Source organism: Nicotiana tabacum, chromosome 22 (genome assembly GCF_000715075.1).
Source record: "Nicotiana tabacum cultivar K326 chromosome 22, ASM71507v2, whole genome shotgun sequence".
NCBI classification, from domain to species: domain Eukaryota; kingdom Viridiplantae; phylum Streptophyta; class Magnoliopsida; order Solanales; family Solanaceae; genus Nicotiana; species Nicotiana tabacum.
The window spans coordinates 124,399,594-124,406,837 of NC_134101.1; the positions used below are offsets into that span (position 1 = coordinate 124,399,594).

The 7,244-nt window shown below is 38.3% G+C and overlaps 1 long non-coding RNA gene across 2 annotated transcripts; it reads left to right on the forward strand.

Annotated features, from left to right (window-relative positions):
• The first annotated feature begins 1,065 nt into the window (after positions 1–1,065).
• LOC107774069 (uncharacterized) lies at positions 1,066–4,141 on the forward strand. 2 transcript variants are annotated; one of them, XR_001645429.2, is made up of 2 exons: positions 1,066–1,699; positions 3,961–4,141. It is a non-coding gene; the product is annotated as an uncharacterized LOC107774069 (long non-coding RNA). The 2 variants fall into 2 exon arrangements; XR_001645428.2 differs by lacking the exon at positions 3,961–4,141 and adding an exon at positions 1,905–3,078.
• Positions 4,142–7,244: the final 3,103 nt, after the last annotated feature.

A 7,244-nucleotide genomic window follows, 5' to 3' on the forward strand; every position in this document is an offset into this window, starting at 1 on the left:
CAGGTAGGCAGTGAAGGTGACAGAAACTACCCCTTCCCTAGCTTCTTAACCATGTACTTCACAGACCTAAAGGTAGAAAAGCGGCCATTTGATATCAAAGTGAAAGCAAATACCCCGTTCTCATGGTACAACATGCAAGGTGATGACAACCCTAAAAGCAAGAACTACAAGGGAACAACCACTGTTGCAACTGGCCAGTCTGAAGAGCCAGTAGTGGTAGTGGCTCCTACTCAGCCTTCGTCCACCTCAGCAGACTTGCCCCTGGTCCATCCACTTCAGCAGTTCTAGACATACCCTCTACCACAGCCCACCCAGTGACTGCCCACCGTCTGAGCCAGGCCCTTCTCAACATCAACAACTAGATGCAGACAACTTCCTCTAAGTTGTCTGTCCTTACATCTACAGTGGCAGCTCAGTCGGCACCTCCGCCTTCGCAGGTCCCACAGTCTATTAAGGACGCCCTCAAGGATATCTTGGACAACCAGAAGAAGATCCTGGACACTCAGAAAGTGCTTACAGAGGCTGTGGGTTCTTATGGGAAAGCTCTCAAGGAGCTTGCTAGGGAGGCCAAGCAGATGAGAAAGACTCGGGCTTCCAAGGAGTCCGTGAAGGAGTTGAGGGTTGAGGTTGACAGGTTGAAGGCAGATCAACTGCCTTTGGATTTATTGCTATAGGACCCTGTGCCAGCAGCTCATCCCCAGCCAGAGCAGTCCCAGAGGCCTCCCAAGAGGAAGAGGATGATTCCCCGAGCAGATGATGCAGTCATCTAGTTGGCAGACCCACTGGAGACCTCCTTCAGTCAGCCACAGGATGCAACCTAGGAGCCTGTCCAGGTCCAGGCCCAGGTCCCAGCAGGCCATAAGGAACCAGTCTAAGGTTCTCGAGCATATTGAGGACCCATGGACCACTCAGGTTGCCATCACTACAAGAAATATGTTTTTTTTTTGTAGCGACTTATTGTGGCGACACAACTAGTTGCTACAAAAGTAGGGGTTTTAGTGCGACCCGACAATGTTGCCACAAAAAAAGATAGTTTCAGGATTCGCTACAAAAAATAACATTTTAGTGGCGGCTCAAGCAAAGGCGCCGCTATTGCGTACCAGATTCTAATACAAACATGTATTTGGTGGCAACTGATAAATAGTCGCCACAACAGATCAATTGAGGCGATTAGGTCGATACTTAAAGTAGACCTTCTTGTGGCAATTTTAGGTCGCCTCTGATTATTTTGTTTTGATATGTAAATGTACATTAAAGTTTATAGGTTTAGTTCCCAAATCTTATTTCCCCCAAAATTCCATTCGGCCTTTCCCAAGCAAACCCTATATCTCTCCCCAAAATTCCTCCACACATCGCTTCTCTGTTAAGTTCCATGGGCGATTTCCCTTCTCCCTTCAAGCGTCTCTTTTTCTCTCTCTTATCTTTCTCCTCCATATTATTTGCTCTAATCTAACCTAAATCTACCCGACCCTAGTGAATCAACTCAATGTGAAGAGAATTGTAAGAAACGCACATAGATTTTCTGCTCTCTGCCTTAAGGCCTACAATCGTTAGATTATGAGCAAATGGATTCGGGGGATGATTATTGGGAATATTAGGTTTCGGCGACTGATGCGGAGCTCATTAAGCGAGCATGGCGGAATCAAAAGGCTGCTCGGCTGGTTTGGTTCAGAGATCTAGAGAATAGATTCAATTAATGGTAAGCGCACATGTGTATTTATGTTTCTGTGATTTTCTATATATTCTCTGAATTAAATTATAGAAGACTTTCTCTTAGTGTCCATAATCATTTAAAGTTAAATCACCCTCATTTTGGTAAAATTTATTTGATGTATAATTGTTTGTTTCTTGGAATTATATCTAATATCTATCATGGGTTTTGCTATTTCCTTGTCTGTGACAAGGTTGTTTTTACTAATAAAAAGGAAAGCTGGAGCTTGCTGGGCATCTTTGGCTCGTTTTCTTGCTGAATTTGGACAATGTGAACTAGGACACCTTCAGAGATAGCTAATTGTACACAACATCATGTTAGTTTGGCAGGTTCTAGTTTGAACATTAATTTCATGCGCTTGAATTCCATTTGACATATAAACGGACCATCCATATGTTCACTTTTGCTGATCATTATCATGTATGCTTGTACTCTATACAGTAAAAAGAAATAGTTGATCCATGAGGCGGTTGTCCCCTGATGCACCTATTATTATTATTATTATTATCCCATTTTCAAGTTACAAACTAAAGATGGTTGCCGCTGCATTTTCTTTTGCTTCCATACTTCCAGCTCTGAGAATATATTTACTGGTGCCATTTGTGATAATGAATAATGTCTACTTGAAATTAGAATCTAGAAGTACAAGTAGATCAAATGTATTTTGCTGCCTAAGGTCCATTGACCAAATCATCTGTCAATGCTTGACCTTGAAGACAGTTTAGAGATAAATTTAATTTTGAATACTTTTGTTTAATGTCTTTACAATTAGTATTTTGCAGATCACCTTTATATCTTTGGCATGTGTTTTTTCAGAACCAAAATATGCTAGTGGAAGGTTTTCTTTTTCTTGAGTAGTGGTATTTAGAAGATCGATTCAATTTTAAATCTTGGTATCTAAGTGAAACAGACTCCAGTTTCTTCCTTCTAGATGGTTTGTTGTTAAGAAGTTACTGACGAAGAAAAGGACATCATAACGAACCTCAATAAAAAACAAAACATAAAAGAGAGGTACATAATAGTTTGATCTTGAAGGGCCAAAATGAAGTGTATTCAAATAAAGCAGACTTTTGTTTCCTTCTATTGGTTTGTCTTGGTGCAGCATTTATATGCATTGAGTTGGTGTTTGAAAGAATGAAAATTTCATTGTGCTAGTTTTTGCTTTTGGAGTTGGCTGGAGGATGAGTAGAGTAGCCTTTTCCTTGGCCTGTTTTTTTATGGTTCGGGGTTACTACTAATAATATGATTTAGTCCATAAATATGTAATTGTAATTTCATCTCTCTAACTAGATTTTTATTGTGGCAAATTGATGGCTTTACTTAAGGTGAATGTTTTGCCTTATAATACAAATATTTGGTATTTTGTCTCTGCTTCACAAATATTTGCCTTATAATACAAATATTTACTGCTTGTATTTTTGACAAATCATAATTCTTATTAACTTTTACGGGAAACTCTTCCTTGGGAGTTGATGAAAGTCAATTGCTTTAGTTAACTGTATCATTACAATATTTGTAATTTTTGCTCGAAGAATGCTTCTGGTTCTAGTTCTATACTGATGTTCTAGACATACCATTTTTTAGGCTATGGGCCACAAATCTAGATGGTGGTTATTAGAGGAAGGATTTTGGTATTATTATGCTGTAGCAACACACTTGATGCTAGTCTACTGAATTCTAGATACTCCTCACACACAACCTGCTAATGCTTCTCATTATGTTGGTATTGTTGCTCTCATTCTGGACAACAATGGACAGGTCTATAAAGTTTAATTAGTGTTCCACTTAAGTTAGGAGTAATTAATATGATAGGTAAGACTAGTTTGCCATAACATTTCTAAGAGGAATCAAGTTACTCCTCTTGGCAGGTATCGGTAGTTAAAGAAAAAATTGAAAAATGCACTGGCACTTGGGAGTTTCCTACAGGCATTTTTGAATAGGTGAACAAAGTTATATCTTTTTTTAATCAGCTTGTATTACGTTAGCTCCTCCGGTGAGCACTTCTGGAGTTGCCCTTAAAGTTAGTGTACATTTCTGGTGCCTCTTGATCTACTTGTAGTGGTTAATGTATTTGATATTGGTAGATTTTTGTATATAGTCCTTCTAAAATCGATGGTTTTTTCCCAATCAGCTGATATAAATAGCTTAATCTTACTACAATTTTATCTTGGTCACCCCTTTTAATGTTAGCATTATATAAATTATGAGATTGTCAAAATGGTCATATGTTATCTTTTTCTTAATAACAGGAACAAGGTTCTTAAACAACCACAAATGACGTTGACCAAGGAAGAGTTTGAAGACAATTAAATTTATTTTTCCTTTTTTTTTGTATGTATATGCATACAATGACAATGAGCAATGAAGTTTTGTGTAGTATATATCTAACTCACTTTGTGATAATGAAAGCATTTATAATATTTGACTTGATTATTGGTTAGTGAATAATTTTGGTTGATTTTAATTTTAATAGCAATTGATGAAAATGTATTAGATGTTGGCTATTGTTGGGAAAAACAGGTTTTAGTGGCGACTAAACCTTGTCACAGTAGCAATTAGTATATGTGGCAGCCATAAGGCCGCTACTGATTATCAAGCTATTGTAGCGACTAGAGTTGCCACTGCAGCTATAGTAGTTTTAGTGGTGAGTACAAGCGCTACTAAATGTCATTCTTTAGTAGCGCCCTATCTAAGGTTTGTTTCGTGGAGCTTTTTTGTGGGATATTTTTTTTACTTATTTGTGGCGAGTAGAGTCGCTACAATAGTGACTTTTTGTGGTGACTTTAAAGAGTCGTCGCAAAAAACATTCAGTAATGGTAGTGCTTGCAGCAACCTTCAGGTCGTCGCTGTATGTCTTTAGTGGCGACTATATATGCATTTGTAGCGACTTTAGTCGCCACAGTAGGTCCGAATTCTTGTAGTGCATGCAGACAGACGGGCCATAGGGAGCATCTATACACTTTTCCCTCTTATTTTTTGTGCTTATTTTGTTTAGTTGGCATTGAGGACAATGCCAACTTTCATTTGAGGGGTAGGCCCTACATTAATTTGTTAGATGATTGTATTTATTTGATAGTTTTTTATGCTTTCTTTATTTTTCATCTTTGGTATGTATATAATTTTAGCACTTCTTTACATTTTTCGTACTTTTTACTTTGGGCATGTATATAAAGTTTATGTTACATTGTATATATTCATCCCTTCTATTGTATATTCGATTAAATCCCCTCTTGTAAATATTTATTTTACTTTTCGAATTTTTCTTTTTCGTAGCTTCTTGTTTTGAACGTTTGCAATAAGCCTTTGGTTTTTTTTAATGCCACGGTTCTTTCCAAAGGTGGAGTTTGTGTGAACCGGGTGGCTCTTCCCAATGATGGATGACGTGACAACCTTTTTAAGGGTTTGAGTCCGTTTTTCTTTTTGCTTTTAGTAGTTAGTGGTTAAGGGTGCCTCAAGCAAAGCTTCACTTGGGCCTAGCACATTTGCCTTTGATCTCATGGTCAAAAATAAATTGTTGTGTTTAGGATGGTGAAAGTCGTGACCTTGAGACTCTTGTGTTGACCGATAATCATCATGTGGTTTTTCGGGACTATTGTGTGCTCAAATCTTATCTAAGGTCGTTGTGGGCCCCTGACTCTATGTTTTTAGTGATCCCATAACTTGTGTGGTGAGAAATTGTATTACAAGTCCAAGTCTCGCTATTGGTCTAGAACTTGCCCTGAATGTTGTTGAGGCGAAATCCTAAGTGAATTTAGACTTGAGACATGATTATAGGCTCTCATTGATCCAAATGATAGCTTGAACACGTCCATAGCCTACCAAGGATAAAATCCCTAGTCAACCCTTTTGAGCCTTAGACTTTTTTCCTTCAAGAACCATGATACAAGCCTTTACCCGTTCTAAAAGATACCCTCTCTTGGCACCCGATCTTTCCTTAGCACATGACAAAAGTATAAGTCTGGGGGGAGAGACGAGGATGACAACAAGTGATAAAATGGTACAAATAAAGAAAAGGAAAGACAATGAAAAAGAAAGAAAAGCAAAAAGACAAAAAGAATGCTCAATGTAGAATTGAATAAAAAGGGCTTCAGGAAAAGCAAAGAATGAAAGGTGTGGAAAATTGAGAAAAGAGAAAAGATTTGAAATGTATAAGAAAGAGTGATAGTGTGTCTCTCTAACCCCTTCGAAAGAAGTGAAAAGACTCAAAAAGTCAAGTGAATGTGTGCCAAAATGAAACAAAAGAAGTGCTTGAGGGAAGATGGAACCTACTTAGACCAAACATTGCCTACCCGGAACCAAAAGCATTCACTATGTCTCCACAAAAGTCCTATATGATCTTGAGTTGAATGAAACTTACATTAGTGGTGACTCACATAAGAGGAAAACATATGATACTTAGAGTCGGACTTGTAACTTTTCCTTAAGAGAGATGAGTGAATTTCCATTAACCTCGTTCTGAGTGCCACTATTCTAAAGGTGAGGTTTGCTCAGGGAGAGCTGAGGATGTGTGAGTTTGGGTTCAACAATGACCAAAGTAATAGAAAGAGTTCTTTGATGTGTTGAGTCAATTCTTGATGCTCTTGTATCGCACTTAATCCATGGTGTTTAAAAGAGTAAATGTTGTTAATGATTCATTTGTATTGAGGGCAATTGTTAGTCCCAATTGATGCTAGATGAGGTCACTTTAGGACAACTGAATTTTCTTGAATTTTCTCTTAAGGGGTGAGTCTTATTTTATTTGCTTGAGGACAAACAAAAGCTTAAATTTAGGGGAGTTGATAACTAGGGATTTTGATACATTTTATACTTCTTCATGCTAAAGTTTTGATTAGAAATGTACAAAATAGTCCCAAAAGGCTCACAAATTGAGTTTGATTGCAGGTTTGATCAATAAGGTGACAAGATGTCAAAGATCAGCTCAAAAAGGAGTGAACCTTGCACAAGTATCAAGACAAGATAAAGCTCAGGCAAAACAGAGCCAGTGCGGCCACACACAATTCTATGCGATCCGTACAAGTAAGATTCAGAGAGACTGCTATTCAGGCAAAAAGGCAATGCGGTCGCACAAGATTTTGTGCGGTCCGTATTAGGATCAATGCGGCCGCACTCGATTTAGTACGGTCCGCAGAGCCAAGGTTCAGAGAGTTGCTAATTCCAAGTTGAAGCCCAATGCAGTACGCGCTCTATTTCATGCGGACCGCACTAGAGGCCATCGCGGCCGCACTCGATTCTGTGCTATCCGCATTGCCCAAGTTCAGAGAGCCATTTATTCAAGTTCAGAGCCCTAGTGTGGCCGCACGTGATTTTGTGCGGTCCGCACTAACCCCGCAAGGGTATTTTTTTCCAGATTTTTCAGCTTAGTATAAATAGCTTCTTTTCCCATTTTTAGGTCATCAAATAGTTTTGTACTCTAGTTGCGCTCGTGACTTCGAATATTTTAGCTATTTTGAGTTAATTTTAGCTTCATTTCAACATTGAATCTTCAAGTTTAATTTAGCAATTAATTAATATGAGTTTTTCTTCATCTACTTCT